This window comes from Notamacropus eugenii, chromosome 7, assembly GCF_028372415.1.
Source record: "Notamacropus eugenii isolate mMacEug1 chromosome 7, mMacEug1.pri_v2, whole genome shotgun sequence".
Classification (NCBI taxonomy): Eukaryota; Metazoa; Chordata; class Mammalia; order Diprotodontia; family Macropodidae; genus Notamacropus; species Notamacropus eugenii.
The window spans coordinates 145,015,268-145,037,765 of record NC_092878.1 but is presented as its reverse complement, the minus strand read 5'-3'; the positions used below and the strand labels follow the sequence as shown (position 1 = coordinate 145,037,765).

At 40.9% G+C, this 22,498-nt stretch overlaps 1 protein-coding gene across 8 annotated transcripts in view; it reads left to right on the top strand.

Annotated features, from left to right (window-relative positions):
* The first annotated feature begins 6,758 nt into the window (after positions 1-6,758).
* The window catches only part of WDFY3 (WD repeat and FYVE domain containing 3), a 324,335-nt gene continuing 308,595 nt past the window's right edge, over positions 6,759-22,498 (top strand). For all 8 annotated transcript variants that reach the window (XM_072622967.1, XM_072622964.1, XM_072622965.1 and 5 more), the window contains exon 1: positions 6,759-6,854. The gene's annotated coding sequence lies outside the window, so the exon portion shown is untranslated. The remainder of the gene's footprint in view (positions 6,855-22,498) is intronic.

Here is a 22,498-nt window from a genome sequence, read left to right as displayed (position 1 = left end):
ACTCAAAATTTTGTGGAAATGAATGTCAAAATCTAAAAAAAAAAAAAAATGGAGAGCATTAGCCAAGAGCTCCCTCTTTGCCTTTCTTTGTCTTCACACATTCATTCAGACATCTTTCCTGACTACCTCTTTCTTTACTTAGGTTTTGGATAAAAAAAAGTGGCTTTTCTCCTTGCCAAGACTAATTCGTCTTTAGGTACCCTAGATTGGTAGATATTTTCATGAGGAGGTGGGATAAGAGTCACCTCAGCTCCACCATTCAGAAAATGGAAAAAGCTATCAGATAAAAGGATCAGGATGCAGACAATGAGGATAGTCTACAGCAGTTTTGGTTGACTCAGTTAGAATTTGGGTTGAGTGGGTGGTGTTCGTGAATTAGATGTAAGTGAGGCAGGGCTGTGCAGAGTCACCAGCCTCACTCTCTCCTCCGGAGCCATCTGGGTCCAGTGGCAAGATATAGATCAGGAGTGGGTGGTAGGTGAGGTTACAAAGGAACTTGCATTTGAGTTAAATGGGTGGTGAGTGAGGTTGTTGTTGGTCGTTGGGTTTTTTCCCAAGAGGACCAATGACATCACTGTGATGTCTTGACTTCCACTTGAATTGTATGTAAGTGAAGCAGAGTTGCACATTTGTCAGTCACTCTCTGTTCCTGAATCATCCAAGTCCAGTGGCAGGACAAAATTCAAGATGACTAGTTATGGCCCAGGATGTAATAGATGACCTTGACATCTTTGATGTCTGACCAAGCTTGAAGTGCTCCACAGTGCCTGTTTCATATGTGTTCATAGCTGTTGGAACAAATGGTTGTCATATGCCTATTCTCATTGGTGAAAGTCTTCACATACTTGAGGTAGATATCCCCCTAACTCACCAATAGGTTGGAGGTCTGTCAGTTACCCTCAGTCTGGTTTAACCTGTTTTAGCAACTTACTGGGGTGTGGCCCCTGCACATGCTACAGCTTCTTGGAGCCACAGGTGAGACTTGGGTGACAGGTGGACATATAAGGTAGATGAACAGCCCTGAAAAGGGCTAGGTAAGCCTTCACACCAAAGCTGCTAGTCCTCCCTGTATATGTCATGAGGTTACAAGGTGGACAATACCAGGGTGGACATACAAATTACAATAATAGAACTGAGACTCAAATGACCAAGGCTACCTGAATAAAGGGTGGAGGTGACCTTTAGGCAAGTTTTTCTGGGACAGAAATGTAGGTGAAGGGTGAAGTTATAAGGGTAATGAGTTTAGTTTCACATGAGGTGGAAGGGTATTAAACATACCCTTGATTAAATCTTGAAAATAAAATTAAAATCAATTTACAATTTTGTACTTGGTGATCTCATCATCTCCTGTGATTTCAATGATCACTGAGAGTGAGATGATCCCCTTTCCTACCTGTTTAGCCCAAATATAGTCACATCATCAACTGCTTCATGGAAATCTTGTCCAAAATAGAACTCTTGTCTAAACTTCCCTAGTACTATCAAGTGCAGCCCTGTTCTCTTATTCATCCAGTCTCAAACCTCATTTGCATACATGCTACAGATCCAATCCACTGTCAAATCTTGTCATTTCTACCATATCTGGATACGTTTATTTCTCTCCATTTGCACAGCTACAAGTGTAGTATAAATAATTTTCAATGAAAACTTTGAGACCATTCATTGAGAGCTCCTTCATATCCTTTCCTTCTCATTTCACACAACCCCAGACATCTTCCTTTAAATCTGTTCCTTCAGGGCAAGTCACATGAAGTGACCCTTCACCTTTCCAATGCAAATCTGTTTACATGTATATGATCCCATTCTGACCTGCCTTGTCCAGAATATTGTTCCCTCTTTTATCCCCACTCTCACTACCCTTTAGTCTTCTCTTATATACTGATTACTTCCCTATTGCCTTCAAACATAACCATATCTCTTTCCATTCTCAAAAATCCCTCACTTGATCCATCCCCACTAGTTATTTTCCCATAGCTCTCTATCTTTTCTTAGATAAATTCCTTTAGAAGTCAGTGTACAGTTGATCCCTCTACTTTCTTTCCTTTTTCTCTCTTTTTAACCCTATGCAGTCTGGTTTTTGACCTTATCATTGACTGAAGCTACTCTCTCCAAAGTTACCAGTGATCTCTTACTTGCCAAATCCAAAGGCCTTTTCTCAATCTTCTTTCCTCTTAATCTCTCTGCAGACTTTGACACTGTCAATCACCTTCTCGATACTCAATTCTGTCCAGATTTTTAATGACATTTCTCTCTCCTGGTTCTCCTATTTGTCCGATCACTTCTTCCCAGTCTCCTCTGCTGGATCTTCCCCTCCAGGAGTGGGGAACCTGCAGTCTCAAGGTCACATGTGTCTCTTTAAGTCCTCAAGTGCAACCCTTTGACTGAATCCAAACTTCACAGAACAAATTGCCTTAATAAAAGGATTTGTTCTGTAAAACTTAGACTCAGTCAAAAGGCTGTATCCAAAGACCTAGAAGGTCACATGTGGCCTTGAGGCTACAGGTTTACCACCCCTGCCCTGGGCTCTTCTTTTCTTCTCCCCTACGATCTCACTTGGTCTTCTCATTATCTCCCTGTTTGCCTTCAGGATCAAATACAAAATCAAGTTTCGCTTTTAAATTCCTCCATTACCTGGTCCCTTCCTTTTTTTTTCAGTCTTCTTTTACCTTATTTCCCTCCATATATCTTAAAATTCAGTGACCTTGACCTTCTTGCCATCCCTCATACCTGGCACTCCATCTCCTGGCATGTTGTATTTTCATGGCCTAAAATTCTTTCTCTCTTCAGGTTTCCCTGGCTTCTTTCAAGTCCCACCTAAAATCCCCCATCTGCAAGATGCCTTTCCTCAGAGATGCCCTGCAGTCTATCCTTATTTGTACTTAATTGTTTGCCTGTTGTCTCCTCCATTAATTAGACTTTGAATTACTTGAGAACAGGGAATGTTTTTGCCTTTCTTTGTATCCTTAGTACTTAGCACAATGCTTGGTATGAAATAGGTAGTTAAAAAATTGACTAGACTTGACTAGTCTAGGCTCTCATCATCTTTAACTTGGACTATTATAATAGCTCTTTAACTTCTCTCCCTGTCCTTGCTTCTCTCCTCATCTAAAAGGTAATTTTTTCTAAAGCACCAGGTGTGATCACATAACTCCCTACTCATTGATCTCTATTGGTGACCTATTATTTCCAGGATCAAAAATAAATTTCTTTGCAATATAAAATACATGGGAGTCTACCTGTCAAGGATAAGGGAAGAATTTATAACCAAACAAAAGGTAGAAAGCATCATTAGCTATAAAATGGATAATTTTGATTAGCCATGCATACTCTTTGACCAGCAATGTCATTCCTAGAGCTGTACCTCAAAGAGCTCAAAGAAAAGGGGGAAAGACCTAAGTGTAGAAAAATATTTATAGTAGCTCTTTTTGTGGCGGCAAAGAATTGGAAACTGAGAGGATGCCCATGAAATGGGGAAAGGCTGAACAAATTATGGCATATAACTGTGCTGAAATATTACTGTGCCATAAGAAATGATGAGCAAGATGCTTTCAGAAGAACCTGGAAAGTCTTGCATGAACTGATGCAAAGAAAAAAGAGCAGAACCAGGAGAACATCGTACAAACTAATAGTCATGTTGTAGGATGATTTATCTATGAGTGGCTTAGCTATTCTCAGCAATACAATGCTCTAAGACAATCCTGAAGGACTTCTGATGAAAAATGCTATTTACCTCCAGAGAAAGACCTATGATGGTGCTTGAATCAGATTGAAGCATACACATTTTTTAGTTTATTATTCTTCGATTGCTTGTTTTCCGTCTGCTTTTTCTTTTGCAGCATGGCTAACATGGAAATGCTTTGCATGACTTCACATATATAATCTACATAAAATTATTTGCCTTCTCATGGAGGGAAGGAGAGAATATGGAACTCAAAAAATGTTAAACATTTTTGAGTAAAATAAAAATTAAATAAAAACTTTTCTGTTTGGCATTTAAAGCTCCTTGTAAGGTGGTCCCTTCCTACCTTTTCAGTCTTCACATACTTTACTCCCTTCCACAAAATCTTTAATTCAGTTCCAGTAGCCTACATGCAGTTACTCAAAGGTGACACTCCACCTTTATTCTCCATGCCTTTGAGCGTTCATCTTGCCTACAACAGTCTGCCATCTTACTTCCATTTATTGTTTTCCATGTTGTCTTTCAAGACTCAGTTCAAACTCCACCTTCTTTCCCCATCTTCCTCCAGTCCTCTCTCCCACCACCCAGACCAGTCTTCTCCTGTCCTCTCAGTATATATCATGTATGTACCTAGTTATTTAGATGTTTTCTTACTCATTAGAATATATCCTCCTTGAGGGTAGAGGTTCCTTTTGCCTTTCTATCCCCAATACTTGGAACAGGACCTGGGTCACAGTAAGCATTTAATGAATGCATGTTGACAGACGGACTGTCTGATTTTATAGAATACATGCAAGATGTTTTCTGAGTATATATCCAACAGAAGCCTTTTGAAAGCCTCAAATTTGAACTTCTAATTTAAAAGCCATTATTTTTGTGGGAGAATGTTGACTTTGTCTTAGTATATTGCTTTTCACATACCATCTCTTTGAAGGTAACCAGACACCTTCCATCTCAGCCTTTTTTATTCCCTGAGGAGGCAAGGGGTATTTTTTTCCCTTGGTAGTCACTTCCCCACAGCAGCAGGCACTATAATCCCCAAAGTGTTCACAGGCATAGTCTGTGTCAGCAATACTGAACCTTGCAGTTACCCAGCAACACAAGAAAGTAAATCATCACAAATCGTTTCAATCCAACTAAGGCAAAGTGGCTAAAGGAAGGAAAAGGCAATTTTCACTTGCCTAATTTTCGGAAGAGCAAAAGCAGAAGTTTCTCTTTTTCTGTGTATGGAAAAATGTGTTTTTTTTAATTCCTGTAAAATGACAATTTTAAGATTATGAAGTACAGAGCAGGTGATTTGAATTACTGGGAGTTCCCATTCATGATAATTACAGTCCTTTTACCCAACGTTCCTTATCCCACCAAGAAACCAGTTAAAGTAGTCAACCCAGATGTCTCCCCTACTTGTGAACCTTGACAGAACTGCATGTACAAAATTGGTAAAGTCCTAAATGTTTCCTATGGTAAACTAGCTTCTGAACAATGAGTAGTCTATCTCTCTTAAGTGGTCCAACAACTCTGAATTTATCTTGGGCTTCCTCCACATATGTTAAAAGGCATCATAAATAAGGCCTTATAAAGCAATGAAAAAGATGTCCTCTTTATCCGTATAAGACACAGAGGGGAAAAGGGAGATTCTGGACAAAGTCTTTAATTGAAAATCATGTAGCAGCCTCCGTGGAAATCAAGATGACGGTCAATCATTGTAGGCAGCTCCTTCCTACCCTTGTCTGAGTGGAATGCCTCAATTTTGTGCTTCCTGCAAACTCTTTCCTCAATTCCCGACAATAACCAGCGGCTGGGTGTAGGGGTTGGTCAATAAGAATAGAAGGCTGGGGCCTCTTCCCAACCTTGGTTTGCGTCCTCTTTGGTGGCTGGATATTAGACCAGTGGTAGGAGAGGTTGGGAGTATAGACAAAGAAATGTCAATCAGGGGATACGAATGGGGGCCTAGGGAAGGAGATGGGAATAAGGATGGGGTTAGGAAGGGGACAAAAATGGGGATGAGAGATAGGGAAGAAAATGAAGATGGAGACAGGGATGGGGAAGGGGACAGGAATAGGGATTTGCAAGGGAGATGGGGGTGGAGACCGAGATCGAGATGGGGATGGCGTTGGGGAAGGGGACAGGAATGGAGAAAAGGGAAAGGAAAGGGGATGGAGGATAGGGAAGGAGATGGGGAGGGAAATGGAGATGAGGATGGGGATGGAAATGGAGATGAGGATGGGGATGGAAATGGAGATGAGGATGAGGATGAGGTTGGGGAAGGGGACAGGAATGGGGATAGGGGAATAGGGAAGGAGATGGGGATGGAAATGGAGATGAGGATGAGAAGGGGTTGGGGAAGGGGACAGGAATGGGAATGGGGAACAGGGAAGGAGATGGGGATGGAAATGAAGATGAGGATGAGGATGAGATGGGGTTGGGGAAGGGGATTAGACATAGGGACATAGGGAAGGGGATGAGACATAGCTGGGCAAGGGGATGGTGGAAGGAGGTGAGGATAGGGACGGGGAGAAGGAGAAGGGGAAGGGGAAGGGGGCAGGGTGGTCCATCCCGGGCTGGGCGCCGGACCCTCGCACGCTCGGACCGAGGGCTGGGCCCGGGGTGGGGGTCCCGGCGGGAGGGGGAGGAGAGCGGGGAGGAGGGCGCGGGGCTGCCCGCTGGAGCCCGTGCCCGCGGCTCGGGAGGAGCCGGAGCCCGAGCCGGAGCAGGAGGAGCGGGAGGAGCCGGAGGAGGGGAGAAGGGGCGGCGTGGAGGAGGGGCGGGCGGGCTGCGGGAGGAGCCGGGCCGGAGGAGCCGCCGCAGCAGCAGGAGGAGGAGGATCCCGAGCCAGCCTGCGGGAGGAGGAGGAGGAGGAGGAGGAGGAGGATTAAAGATGGCCACCGGCCGCTGCAGGAGACGGCTGCCAGCCGTGAGCCTCGGGGACTGTCCGCCGGGCCGAGCTCGGCCTTGATGGAGACGAGGCGCCGCGCGGGCAGCGCCGAGGCGGAGGCGGCGGCCGCAGGCAGCGGGAGCCGGGCCCGAGGAGCCCGAGGCGGCGGCGGCTGGAGGCGGGGTGGTGGCCGCGGAGCAGGCGGCGGCATCGGCGGCATCGGCGGCGGCGCCTGAGCGGCTCCTGCCCGGCCCGGCCCGCGGAGCCCGAGCCTCGGCCGCCCGCCCGCCCGCGCTCGCGGTGAGTGTCGGCCGCGGCTGCCCCCGGGCGCGGCCTCGGCCCAGCGGCGCCGCCTGCGCCCGGCCTGGGGCCCGGGACCGGGAGGGCGGGGGGAGGCCGGGCCGGGCCGGAGCCGGGGGGCGGGGGGCGAGGCCCGGCCGGGCGGGTCCCGCGGGCCCCCCACCACAATGGGCGGCCTCCCTCCCGGTGCCCCCCGCTGCCCACGGGGCACTCGGACCCTCCTTTCCCCCGGGGCCGAGCGGACTGGAGGGATTTCCCCGCAGTTCCCCCGGCCAGCCGAGGCTGCCTTACCTCTTTTGGGGGGGCGGTGGGGTGTTGCTGGTGAAAGCATATACCTTGGCTTTTCCTTATGTAAGGTTAATAGCACCTTCCAGGTCGGTGCTGCATCACAAACACAGAAATACCTGCTTTGACACCCGGACCCGATACCCACAGTTTGACTTCAAAAGCCAGTCTAGATGTGTATGCTCAGATTTACCCCTAAAATTCTTCCTTCCTTTGAAAGAAACCATGATTTAATGTTCTAGTTTCTATAGACATTAAAAAATACTCTTTGGATTAATTTATAAACTAGAATGTTAACATTTCCTACTTTTTTTGTGCCATATACAGCGTGGCATAAGGTTACTCTGAGGGTTCTGTACAGATTTGACCTCTCTGTGAGCCAATCACCGGCCTGGATGGATATTTTTATTTTTGTATCATAGTTGTCTTTGAATAAATGGCATACCAGATTCTTTTGGTAACATTCTATCTCTAGCTCTGTGACAATGTAGATTTCTTTTCGTGGTCGTTATTTCTCTGAATCGGAATTGAGTCCAGGGATGACAATGTTGTTCTAACTTTCGCATTTCTGCAAAAGTAAGTCGTGAGAAAACATGATATTGTGACTTCTGAGAAATGGGTTGCAAAGATCAGTGAGAGAAAGACTAATGAATTCCTTCTGGTAGAAGTAATTGGAAGGCTTTCTTTCTCTTAGTGCCTTCCCTTTGAGATTATCTCCAATTTATGCCACATTTATCTTACTTGAGCATGGGTTGTTTACATGTTTTCTCTCCCATTAAATTGTGAGCTCCTTGAAAACAGGGACTGTTTTCGCCTTTCTTTGCATATCTAGGGCTTACCACTGTGCCTGGCACATGAAAATACTCATTGACTTGATTAGTAAAAAGGGAGGAGAATTAGGGGCAAATGAGGTGTTTACTCTTTTGTTTGGGGTTATCTTGGGGTATAAATGACCAATGATCGATTTTTTAAATCTCTGAACCTCTTTAAGAGAAAAGATTAATGTTACTGGGATAGTTCTGAGTTGAGAACCTTCTTGATATTAGATAATTTATGGTTATCAATTCTAAATGTACCTATTGTAGATTTTTTTAAAAATCGGATGAAAACTAATAAAACTAGTGATTGTTGTGAATTTAACCAATTTTAAAAATAATACTTTCATATAGTCTTAGAACTTTAGTTTTGAAAAAGGTTTTTCAGGTCATCTGGTCCAACTTCCTGCCAGTGCAGGAATCCCTACAACATTCCTGACTGATAGTCATCCAGGCTGTGATTGAACACTTCTGGTGACAGGAAGTTCACTACTTAAAAGAAAACTGGCTTTTCAGTTTTGGGCAGCTTTATTAGGAAACTCATCCGATCGTGGAGCTAGCCTCTACTTCTTTGCGACTAATATCATTGGCTTTAGTTCAGTTTTTATCTATATTGAGATTTTCATCTATGAAGCAAGAATTTTAAATGCAAAGATAGTATTGCTCCGATGGGCTATTTTAAAATTTAATTAGAAAGTCCAAATTGCATCAATCAGGATCATTCTTGATTAGAGTTCCTTTAGAGCCCCTCTTCCTTTGAGTTCCATAAATCTAATCAACTCATTTTTTTTATTGTTGTCTTCTTCTGGGTTCTGGCCTCAGAGGATGTGGGAGTTCTTTAAGCCCATCTCCTTGTTTCCTTGGTTTCCTCACCTTTGAAAACTTACTCCTTCAATCAATCCTTCTTTAACTCTAATTTGCAACCTCCTTTTAGTTACTGATTCCTTCTTTTCAGCATACAAACATATCCCTTTCTCCCCCAGCCTTAAAAAACCCTGTGTATCTTATCATCCTCTCAAGTTGTCGTACTGTAACCGTTCTTCCTTTCACAGCTAAACTTCTGGGGAAGAAAAGCTGTTTATACTTATCACCTCTAGTTTCTTCATAAATTTATACCTCAACTCCTTGCTGTCTGGCTTTCATACCCACTATTTGTTTCCAATAAGTGCATGTTGATTTTCCAAGATGTCACCATTGATCTTTTAGCTGTTAAATCCAGTGGCCTTTTCTGAGTTCTCATCCTTCTTGATAACTCTTGAAGCATTTCACACTATTGCCTACCATTCTACTCCTGGATGCTCTCTCCTCTCCGGAATTTTGTGACCTTGTTCTTGCCTGGGTTTTTTTTTCTACCTGTCTGATCAGTCCTTTTCAGGATTATCATCCATGCCATATACATGAGAAAGTATTGGCCAACTCCTTAAGACCAGGAATTGTTCTCTACCTTTCTTTAGATCTTCAGCCCAGCTCCTGGTGCAGCAGGCACTCAAAAAATGCTTATTGACTGACTTTTCTCTCTCTATACTCTTTTCTCTTGTTGATCATCAGTTCCTAGGATTTCAACTATCATTTTGTCGCAGATGCTCATAAATTTGCATGCTTATCCTTCATCACTTGTGAACTCTAGATCCAGCTGCCTGCCAAACATCACAACTCATTTTTCTCCTCTGTAGATTTATTCTTCCTTATTTCCCTATTTCTGTCAAGGATGCTACCATCCTATGAGCTACTGCTCTACTTGACTCTTCACCCTCTCCCCTTTGTCCCCTGTATCCAGTTGGTTATGAAGTCCTATTGGTTCAGGACTTTTTTTCTCAACATTTTTCTCAATTGTATGTCTTCGTACCCACTCACTCTACAACTCCCCTAGTTCACTATCTCATTAGCCTGGACTATTGCAGTAATTTCCTTGTTAGTACCTTTGTATCCAGTCTTTTTCTCTCCAAACTGTCCTGCACACAGCTGCTAAATTGATATTCCTGTCGCACTGTCCAGAAGTCCTGTGCTCAAGAAGTTTCAGTGGATCCCTTTTGCCCCTAGGGTGAACATAGATTCCTGTTAGGCTGGAGCCAGACTGTGAGACTTTGAATGCTATTATTTCCACACTCATTGCCTGGTCCTCCCTCTCCCACAGTCTTCTATCCAGTCAAACTGGCTTAGTTATTGTTGTTTGTCCTTCATTCCAGAAGAGGACCAATGATATCATGGGGTGAGGTCTTGATTGGATTGAAGTGGGGCAGAGCTGCACAAAATCATCAGCCTAACTGTCCTCTAGAGTCCAGTGACAAGACATATATCACGATAGCAGGCGATGGCTTGGGATGCAGTGGATGGCTTTGGCCTTTGGCTTAGTTAGTGATGTTGGTAAAAGAGGATGGGGGAAAGAGGGACGACCATCTTTTGACTTTTTTATAGGCATCATCTCCGGGTCTTAGAGCCCCCACCCCCCTTCGAGTCTTAGCTCACATCCTTCCAGGGCCGTTCCTGAATCTTCCTCTTACTTGGTATTGTATCCTGCTTTTTATATGTTTTGTATTGACTTATTTTATGGGTTTCATTTTCCCTTTGAGGGCAGGGACTCCCACTTTTGTGTTTGTACCCTCAGTACCTGTCATAGCGTTTGGCACATAGTAGGTGCTTAATAAATGCTTGCTTTATTGACTGGTCAGTATTCTCAGTATTATTTGATAAGCATTCCATCCACTATGTACTCCTCCGCATTCTTTCCCCCAAGAGTCTAGATGCTTTTCGATTCTACAGCATCTAACACAGTTTAGCTCTATGACCTTGGACAACTATTTAACCTTTCTGCCTCTGTTTCCTTATCTGTAAATTGGGATTAATTCTGAAAGAATTGAAAGTATAATAATACTGAAAGTTATGAAGTTCAAATTGAGATCATATGTATAAAGTGTTTTGTAAACCTTAGAGCACACGAAAATGTTTGCTGCTGTTTCTGTGAATATTTTCTTTTTTTTTTTCTTATCAATTTGTTTCCCAATTTGAGAGCTTTGGTTAAAGTTAATATGTTGTTGTGTAAAATTAACCTTGTCAGTAACATTTTTAAAGGATTCAGTGTTAATAGGTTAGTTGTTTTAAAAAAACACTGGTTTGTGGAAAGATTTAATAACACTTGCAACTCAGATTTGGCAGAAATAAAATCTCAAGAGTTTGGGGAATTTAGAAACTGCTCGTATAATCTAGGTAGAACCCAGAAAAATGTTTCAAGAGAGAATGTGTGAACTTGGATACAGCTTCTGAGAGTCCTAACTCTGATACTTACTAGTTTTGTGACATTATGGAAGTCTTTTTACCCCTCTGTCTGTAGGTTTTGGCATTTGGATTGAAGTTATTGGATGAGATCCCTTCCTACTTTTAGCATTTTTTGTTTGGCCCTCTATGGCATTTGGTTCTCTGCTACTTTGTTAAAAGAACCTTCCTCTCCCCTTCAGTTATCCTAGTCAGCTTTTTAAAAAGCTGCTGAATCAGACTCAACTACATGGTAATCTAGGTACTAGGCAACTTGGTATAATGGATAGAAGACTGGCTTTGGACCCAGGGACACTGGGTTTCAGGTCTTGCCTCTGATACCACGTGTGCCACCATGGGCAGCCCTGTAAAACTATAGTTTGCAAGAATAAATTTAATATGGGTTCGTTACTCATTTCCCTCTGTCCCTTATGTCTTTTTTTTTTCTCATTCATAACCTCTCCCACACTAATTTTGTCCCATGAAATATCTTGATTCACTTGTAGCGAGATTGTAGGATTTTGTTCATGGTTGCTTTGATTATGCTTTTTACAAAACTTCACTTTTTTCTCCTATTTCTTTAAATTCTCTTTTCATCTTTATCCCTTGTGTGCTTTTAAAAAACCTATTTTCTCTAGATCCCTCTTTTGTTTTCACCCTGAAGGTCAGTGACTATATGTCTATCTGACTGTTTCTCTCATACAAATAGCCTCCGAACATGAGGTAATGTATTTTATTACTTATCTTTCCTTAGTAACTATACCTTGTATTTCTGGAGTTTGGAGTGTTTGCATGGTAAATATTATGCTTGTCTTTTTTTCACCTCTGTAGGAATGCTCCTAATACTTGCTTCTCTTTTGTCAAATGGGATCTTTTTCATTGATCAGAATTTTGGCTAAGCAAGGTCTGTTAAACTTGTAGTTTAAATTTCTTTGCTTTTTATAATATACTATTCCATTCCTTTCTGTGTTTTTTAGTAAATGTGAAATAATTTTGTGTAGTGCTATTTCCTTTTTTTACATTTGAAGTCTTTTTTCTGGCTGCTTATAAAATTGGTTGTTCGTCACTAGAATTTGGAGTTCAAAGTGCAGTGCCTGTTTTTTCCTCTGGAGATGATCTCTAGATCCTTTTGATTAGTGCTTTACTTTCTGGATCCAGAGGTTCTGGAGAGTGTTCTTGTGTTATTTCTTGCATTATAGCATTTAGACTTTTTGTTTGATTATGATCTCTTGAGAGATCTTTAATTCTTAGATTTGTTTTCGTGCATCCTGTCTTCAAGGTCAGTGACTTTCTTATACAGAAATTTTTTATTCTTTTGACATTGTTTCCTTTTGTTTTCTCTTTTACTAAATTTTCTTCCACTTCAGTATTTTTTTTTTTATTCCAGATTTATTGATCTCTCTTTCTAGGAACTCTCTGTGGTAGATTCAGTATGCCAAATTTTAAAAAATTATTTCATCAAGCCATAATTTCTGATAGATTTATTCTTAATTTCTTTTATGTTTTTCATTTCTCCTTTGAAGTATTAGGGAGTTTCTTATTCCGTTTTCTCTTGGGATTTCATAGAATTCTAATTCATCAGGCAAGGGTTCATTTTCCTAGGTGGTGTGATTCTAAGATTACTTTGTAATCTCTCTGCTGATTACCTGGCTTCTTAACTTCCCTCTTGCCTGTGAGGTGTCATCCTTGATGCCTCACATCCTCAATTCCTACCCTCAATTCATTCCCTCCCCCCATATCCAATCTGTGACTGGGGTCTGTGGATTTTACTTCTGTAATGCTGCTACCTGCCCTAGTAGCCTGCTGGTGGGTCTGCCTCTCACTAATCTCTCTTTGTTGAGTCTTTTCTCTACCCAGCTGCCGAAGTGATTTTCAGATGCAGGTCTGACCATATCACCTCCTCAACCTATGTTGAATACACAGGGGTTTTTCAGGGAGTCAGCACAGACAGAAGACAGCAGTTTCCTCCCTGTTCCTTTCCTCACGTGAGTGAGCAGAATCTATACCTGCTGTCTTTTGTGGCAGTATGAGGGGGATGCAAGGGTTGGAGTGTCTTGTAGAGAGGGGATCCTGAATGGGTCCTAGAAACAAGATGAGCTTGTGTAGTCCTTCCAGGAGTGTTGAGGCTGATGGGGAGGAGTGCTGAGTGAGCGCTTTATTGAGGTTCTCTCTTTTCCTGTGGATTCAGCCATAATCGCTATACATCTGGCACAAAACTCCTCATTGGGGGGAAAGGGGAAAGTTTGAGAGTGTGGACCAGGGAAAGTCAAGTCTGACGGTTTTCTGGAGCAGAAATAAATTATTAAGCTAAGAGCCTTGGCTGAATTTTTTTCTCTTAACGATAATTACGTGCCGTGTTGTTTCAGTGCACATGGATTAAACCTTTTAATCAATTTTAACAGAACATTAGTTTGAGAAAAGTATCCTCCTATAGATTTAATTTAAAAAATAGGAATACTCATATTTCCAGTTCAAATACTTTATAATAATGTAAATAGATATTGATGTGTGTTTTAACCATTTCCATGAGAGTGGTTAGAGGTGGTTTCAGTAATATGATCCTAAAATTATAAAAGCTATTGTGTATCCTTTTATTGGGCTGCTTAGAGTGCTGGGCCTAGAGGGAGGTAGACCTGATTTCAAATCCATCGCCAGGCACTAAATAGCTGTGGGACCTTGGAAAAGCTATCTAATGGTTATCTGCCTCAATTTCCTCTTCTGTGAAATGGAGATGAGCTACCTCCCAGGGTTGTTTAGAGGATCCAGTGAGAAAACAATGGTAAAGTGCTTACCATAGTGCCTGACAGATAGTAAGCGGTATATAGATATTAGCTCTTATCTGTACCATATCACTGTGACTTTTAACTGTGCAGTAAAAGTGTTAAAGAGTTCTGTCTGAGAGGAGAGTTCAGACAGTGAGCTAAACTTGTACTTTGGAACATCTAGGTTTGAATATCAGTTCTGACAACTAGCAATCTATGCACCTGTGACCATGGATAGGTGACTGTAAAATGAAGATAATAAATAATTATTGTATAACCCACAATCCTCCCAGAACTGCTATGGGGAAAGCATTTTGTAAAACTCAAAAGTGCTATATACATTTGAATTGCTACATTTTTCTCAAATAGTGTCTCCAGTTGCTTTAGAAGATGATAGCAATTGTGTGCACATATGAGTCATCTCATTTAAAATTTTGAATGGTAATGTCTTTTGTAGTCAGCAAAAATCTAAAAGGGGAAATAGGACTGCAGACATATTTACTACCTCAGTAAAGTTTTGCTTGGGTGGTTTGCTATGTCAGAATATCAGTTTAGTAGCTAAAAAACTGGAATGATGGTAGAGCTTTGAAAAACAATGATTTTATTTTTTAAAAACTAGCCTGCAGATTTTTAGAGGTTATTTTTTTAGGTGGCATACTTTTCTTTTCAACATACTTGTGTCTATACTTTTCAGCGTGTTTGGAAATTCTTATTCTGTAGTTACTTTCTAAATGTATACTTGCTTCACAAATACTTCTTTAAAACAGGAAATGTATAAAAGTTTCTCGTTTTCACACTGTCAAGTTTTATTAGTATAGCAATTCTTAATGACATTTAGAAGTAATAATTCAATTTTTTTCCTCAGGGAACAAGTGAGCCATTATATATTTATGATGTACTGATTTTAATATTTCAGAGTATCAGGATTCATAGTAGTGTATGGAATTGTCCAAGATGAGATTAAGAATTATGACATTTTAGAATATAATCTCATTAGTCACATGTGAATAAACTGTAAGCAAATTTGTCATGCCATGAAGGCTTCCGGGCCCCTTTTCCCAAAGGATATTCTGGATTATCTTTTAGTTAATATTCAAGGAATGCATAATTTGAATATTATCTTGAATTAATCCTGATTATGAAGGAAAATGGTACTTTTCTGATTGTCATGTCATAAATGTAAATCCATACAATCCATACAAGTTCTTCATCTCTAAAATGAGAGCATTGGATTAGATAATTTCTGAGTAAACTTAGCCAAAATTCTCTTTTGTACTTCTATTTAAAATACTATTCTGTTCCTTTCAGTTTCCCTTCTATTAGTTTATAAGATTTAATTTTGACTCTATTATTGGACCACCTTGGTAGCAAGAGTGAATTGCTGGTTTCAGAAATTACATCCTATAAGTGACTACAGAGTATAACAAGTGGAGTACTCTATGCACTTGACTGTATATATGTCACAAGTACACATAAAATCCTCAAGATTTTTTGCCTTGATTGGGTTCTCAAGAAGATGGGGTGCTTTCTCACCCTCTGTCCTCCACCACCCACTGGGTATCAAGCCCAGAATCCCTGGTTAGAGCCTTAGCCCGAGTGGATTTTCCTGTCCTATTGTCTTAACCCCAGTCCCCTTCTTGGCTCACCAGGTCTGGAACTTCCTGGACCCTGTGCAGACTTCCTGACTTCAGAGCTCATAGAACTACAGGGCCCTAGGGGCACCAGACTATTAGGGAGCAAAACTTCCGGGAAGCAGGGCCAGCTGGTGAGGTCACCTTTTTCTTCTTGTTTTGAAGCATCCTTGGGTTGCAGCACCTTGAAGTATCTTGCACACGACACTGTTTTGGTTGCTGCTGCCCTCTAGAATTCCCATTGTGATTGTCTGACTTAGACTTGCTGGTTTTCTTTACCATCTGAAGTACAGTGTTTTGTATTGGTAGGGGTGTGTGTGTGTGTGTGTGTGTGTGTGTGTGTGTGATCCGTGAATCTGGAATTTCTTCAGATTGCTGAATTTTTCAGTGACCATTTGTGAAGAGCACCATGGTTTATTTCTTTACCCCATAACACCTTCTGCTCTGCTGAATGAATAAAACTGACTTTCTGTGATTTTTCTCTAGGTTCCTGTGAGTTTTGATGTGGTTAAGAGCTTAGATTTGTAGCCCCACATCAATATGACCCTTCTTTATACATGACATGTATGGTAGTTGACGAGTACTAATATTTTAGTGTATATTGAGTCAACTACTAGGTGAGTAAAGAATTTCAAAAGCGCCTTTCAAGGAACACAAAGTAAGTGCTTACTATGTAGTAGGCACTACGGTTGCTTGTCTTCTACTAGGGGTTACAACCCTTGGACTAATAACTGGTTGGTTGGTCGTTGTCCTTCATCCTCAAAGAGGACCAAAATGACATCACTGTGTTCTTGGTAGTATACTTTCTAGGGATGTACACATTGATAATGAGGTTGATGCACTCATTGCCAGAGCTAGCTTAATGTTTGGGAGGCTCTGAAGGAAAGTGTGAGAGAGAAGAGGTGTTAGACAAGAGGTGAGGAATCTGTGACCTTGAGGCCACAAGGCCATGTGTGGCCCTCTAGGTCCTCAAGGGTGACCCTTGGACTGAATCCAAATTTCACAGAACAAATCCGCCTGCTATTTTGTTCCCTTTTTAAATTTATTCCCCTTTAATTTTTATATTTAATACATATTCATATTTAAATTATATTTAATATTTATCACCTTTTAGTAAGGGGATTTGTTTTATGAAGTTTGAATTCAAAGGGCTGCACTTGAGGACCTAGAGGGCCACATGTGGCCTTGAGGCCACAGGTTCCCCATCCCTGTATTAGACTGACTACCAAACTGAAGGTCTACAGAATGCTGTTGTGCTGATCAATAAGTAAATATAAAGGAATATCAAGTGATTTCAAGAGAGAGAGAGAGAGAACACTGCCAACTGGAGGAATTCTTTCTGGGTACATGGTTGCACCTAAACTGGGCCTGGAAACAGGGCTAGGCATTCTAAGAGTCAAAGCTGTGAAGGAAGTATGTACTTCCTTACTGAATGTGGGGATGCTGTTTATGGGGAACAGCTAGCTGGCCAATTGGACTGGAATAATGAGTATATAAAGGTGAATAACAGGAAAGGAGACTGGAAATGGAAAGGGAGCCATCAGTTATGTTTTTGTATTGCCTAATTCTTCATTAACTATTGTAATTTTTTTCCCCAAGTGGTGATTTGTGATGGTAACAAATTGTGATATTTAGATTCATGAATGAGTTCTTCTGTGAGTTTGGCAAATTTATTTAAAAACCTGGTATTTCTGCTTGTAAAGAAGATAGCAGTACCTCTGGAAGGCTGGTGCTTTTTTTTTTTTTTTTTTTTTTTTTTTTACTATTAGTACTTGATAGAGATAATACTGTTGCCTCAACTGGCATCTTCTAACTGAAACGTCATTACTAAGACAGCCTTACTGTGTTCAAACTTTTGGTCAATCCTCAGAGATCAGCCTTGACCCAATTTAGATTCACTGCCTTGGTGAATGTTTATCTTACCCTTTGTGATGGTGACACTAAGTGCCTTCTTCCCTACTTTTCCATTTAATGTCTTCTTCCGTATTCACGATTGTACTTAGAGAGCGCAAACTATTTAATGCTGATAGAAGGAAAAAAATTTTTAAAGAAAAATCTGCCATGGAATTGCTGGATAATGTATATGTGAAGCCAGAGAAGTGTAATCCTAAGACGATCTGCTATTTTGATTTATTGTTTCTTGAATTCCCAGATAATAGTAACGTTACTATTTTGGTTTCCTTTCCTTTCCTTTTAGAAAATCCCACTTGAATCAGATAAATTAACATTGATTTATGTGTTTCCCAAAGATATCCCTTAGATAATGAGCTCCCTCATTACATATAAAATAAGCTTTTCTAAAGAGTATCTTATTTTGCATCTAGACTTGTCAAGTTGAAATTCTTTAAACAAATTATTGTTTACATTGGAGTTCATCTTTATTCTCCAGATAATTTATTAATGAGATGATTTGCTACACCTGACCTTGAAGTGACAATGTATAAGATACTGAACTCCAGAAGGCAGGTTGAGTACATTACCAGGACACCAGACTGAAGGCTGAATTACTACAGAAAACTCTTCTTTCTTTTGCCAAGAGTGCTGCTAGAAATGTTTTAATTAGGAGACCTTTTGTAAAGACCTGAAATGAGGAAGACTTGAGATGAGTTTCAGCCTCAGATCCTTACTAGCTCTGTGACCCTGGGCAAGTCACTTAACCTCTGTTTTCCTCAACTGTAAAATGGGGATATTAACACTTACCTCCTAGAGTTTTTGTGAGGACAAGATCACATAATATTTGTAAAGCTGTGTGGGTGCTGTACAGTGCCTGGTACGTGGCTGATGCAATGATTATGATTATACAAAAGGTTTTTTTTTTTTACTCTCTTGGCATGTATTCCATGAGTGGGGTTAGGTGGTATGGACTTTTTAATTACTTTTTTTTTTTTGCATAATTGCTTTCTAGATTAGTTGAATTTACAAATGGCTCCACCAACAATGTTTTAGGGTTACCTGCCTTCCTCTAATCCTCTCCAACATTGGCTTGTTTTCATCTTTTATTATCTTTGCCACATTTTTGGGTGGGTGGTGAAACCTCTATAGGGCTGTTGTGATTTGCATTTCTCATAATATTAGTGATTCAGAGCCTCTTTCATATGATTAACAGTTTGCAATTCATTTTAGAGTTGTTGATAGTCTTTGACTGTAGTTAATCTCATAAAAAAACCTGCAGATATTTGTGATCTTTGTAACTGAAGTAGGGATTATGATGATAAAATAAGACACTTATACTATTTTTGTTCAGCTTGATAGTTCTAAGCTCCTAACACACTCAGCTTTTTTGTAGGTCTTTATTACACCTCATGTTTTCCCAAGCATATATTTTTGCTTATAGTTTGAATTTACTAGATGAATAACCCATAACCATTTGAATTATGCCACAATTACCGCCCCAAATGAACTAGTTGTTGTCCTTTAAAGTAAATTGTTTCAAAGCAATTTCAAGGTTTCTGAATGAGAGCCTAATCTTAAAACTATTTGTGAGATTGGTAAATATTATCATTACTATTTGTTTACCTCTAACAACCAAGTGAGTGCATAAGCAGGCTTTTTGGCTGAAATGCCACAGCTAGACTACAGCAAGATTTTTGAACTCAAAGTAAGAGTAGATAGAGTGGAGCAAAATGCTGGAGGCTGGAGGGAAGGGTCTCACAGGGTCTAAAAACAACAGTTTTAAAACATCTATTGCACATTTTTAGTGCTAGACAATTTCATGGCATATGAAGTATTTATTTTGTGCTAATAGCTGGTGATAGTTCAGAGCCTCCAGGGGAGTAATGGACTTACAGGGTGTCCAACTTTCAAACTTAGCTTGGATAGGTTTGACTTAGAATATCATTGAAAGGGCCAAGAAGCGAGATGAAGAGCGATAAGGCTGTTCTGCAGATTCAACTCTTCTTGTCCAAGTGCGTTTGAATGGGTGCTGCCTCAAATATCTTTACTTCTGTCTCTCAGATGAAGCTCATATGATACCTCCAGAACCTTCCCTGACCTCCCAAGTTCTTTCTTCCCCAGTTGCATTGTATTTACATACACTCTGGCAGAACTGTATCAACTCCATGCCCTCTGGGTGTCCTCGTTTAATTTTTGTTTTTATACTTGCATGATCTAACCTAACTCAATGCAATTCATGAATGTTTATAAAAGGACTATTTCTGTATTCAGAAATAACAAGGAGAGGCTTAGAGAAGTAGAATATATATAAAAGAAAGCTACAAATTATGGGCACAATTTCAATTCAGTAAACATTTATTAAACTCCTACTGTGTACTAGGTACTGTGCTAAGCAGTGGGGATACAAAAAAAAAAGATAGGCCTTACCTTCAAGAAACTTCCAGTCTAGTGGGGCAAGACAACCCATAAAAAGAAGCTGGGTAGTTGAGGTGGGGATGGAATGAGCAGCCAGGTACCTGGTATGGGGACATCATTTTGCATGGAGTCAGAACTAAGCAGAGCTGCTGATGCAAAATGGAGGGTGACCTGGAAAGTTCAGGTCTGAGAGCACTCTATTTGGAGGGGAAGGTGATCCCTAAATATACCAAACTGCTTTTTTTTCAGTCTTATTGATCATTGCTTCCCTTTCTGAATTCTGTGGTGTTACCATATTGATCTTCTTGGTGCTTTTCTGACGCATGACACTCCATCCCCCCCAGTTTGTACCTGTGCACTGACTGGGCTCATCCTAAGAATGCACTCCCTCTTTACTCCATCTCTTATAATCTTTGTTTCCTTTCAGGATTCAGCTCAAGTGCCCCCTTTTACAGCAGCCCTTTCCTGATTCTTACCATCTGCTAGGGGCCTTTTTCCCCATGTTCTCCAGTTTCACATCTACTTTGTATATATAATATGAATGTACTGTTTCGCTTGTGGGAATATAAACTTTCACCTGAGGGCAGGAACGGTTTGCTTTTGACTTTGTATCCAAATTATCTAGTACAAGGCCTGGCACATAGTAGGTACTTTATAAATGCTTATTGGTTATTGTACAAAGAGAAAAGGAGAATAAGAAGGGAAAAAGTGGAGGAGAGAAAAAAAAATGGGTATAATGGCATTATTCCACCTCAAGTTTGTATTAACCAGTGATGTTGATATCACGAATGTTGATGTGTTTGACCTAAGCCAGATCTGAGTAGTTTTTAGGCATCAGTTCCCTATTTGACAAGCGTTTGGCTTCATCCATACTCAGACCAAGTGCTGAGGAGACTTTCAGTTTTCACATTGGACATGCAGTACTAACAAAAAAGTGATGTTCTCTTTGCTTCCTGCTTCCTTTTCCACAGAGTCCTAGGCTCAGGTCATAGTGGTTAGAGGAATGCCTTCTTGTGTCCTTAGTGTAGATTACACAGTTACCAGACTTGTCTGGCCTTTTCTAATTAAGGGTGGGCTATGGAAGGATTTCCAGAAATGACTTTGAAAATGATAAAGCAGGGAAGTCTAGAGCTCTATAAGTGGGGAAATGTAAAGGATCTGCATTACTGTATTGTCTTTCAAAGAGGTCTCCCTGTCTAGTGTTATGTGATTGGAAAAATCAGCATGTTTTATACTATATGTGAAAGCATCTTGTGGGTCAGTAGCTTGACGTCACTATAGCATTATAGAATTTAAATTGTGAATGGGACCTCAGAGCTCATCCAATCTAACCCTCACTTTATAATTGAGGACACTGAAGCCTAGGGAGATTGTCCAAGGCCTCACAACTGCTTGGGGACAGAGCCAATTCTAGAATTGCAGACTCCTGACTCAGTCTGTTTCTCCTTCTGCTATTCTGCTTGCATTTGGGGCATAACTTATGCAGTTGGAAGCTCTGTCTAATACTTTTTCTGATTATTCTTGGGTGCTGATGCTGTTTGTTATTTGGGGGGAAGATGGGAAAGAACTGTATCGTAATGGATAAGGAGTGCACTTGGAGCCAGAAAGCTATAGAACTGGCACAAAATTGCTTTGTGATGGCAGGCAAATTCTTAACATCATTGAGCATCTGTTTTCATCCGTAATAAGGAAATAATAAATCACCTTCAGCAGTGTTGGGAGGGAAGTGCTCTGTAAAATGGTAACCCATTATAAAAATGAGAGCTGTTATTAATTTCTCTTGTGTGAAGATCTTTTGAATGTATTCTGAAAGAATGTCTTCTGTCTGTTCTGCTACTGGACGTTTGGACTGGGTTTCCCCATGGACATCTTACACTCAACACATCCAAAATGGATCATCTTTGTCTTTCCACTCAAATCTTCACCTCTTCCTAACTAAATATTGAGGGAACCCATGTCTCCCCATCTCCTCTCCCATTTCCAGTTAGTTGCCAAGTCCTGTTATTTCTTCCTTCTCAACATCTCTTGCATATGTCCCCCTTTTTCCTCTGACACTGTCTTTATCCTGGTACATACTGTTTCATTGCCTGAAACCTGGACAGTTGCACTAGCCTTCTGCTTGTCCCTTTTGCCTCAGTTCTTTTCTCATTTTAGTCCATCTTCCACTTAGCTACAAAAGTGATTTTCCTAAAGCACAGGTCTGATCATGTTATCCTTTCCATTCAGTAAATTCCAGTGACTCCCTACTGCCTGTAGCATCAAGGGTACAATTCTTTGTCTTTTTAAAGCCCTTCACTGGCTGGCCCCTTCCTCCCTTCTCTGTACTCAGGAATTCAGTGATTCTGACCTCCTTTCCATGAGGCACCAGGCACCATCTCCTGATTCTGCATCCCTCTTGCATGGAGTGCTCGCCTTCCTTCCTACTACTTCCTGGTTTCCTTCCGGTTTTATCTAAAATCCCATCTTATACACGATGTCTTTCTCTAGCCTCCTTAATGCCGTGCTTTTCCTCCAAGGACATTATCTCTATCTTCTAAGCGTCTTCTAGATATTTATTTTATCTTCTAGGGATCTGATTTGTATAGTCGTTTATA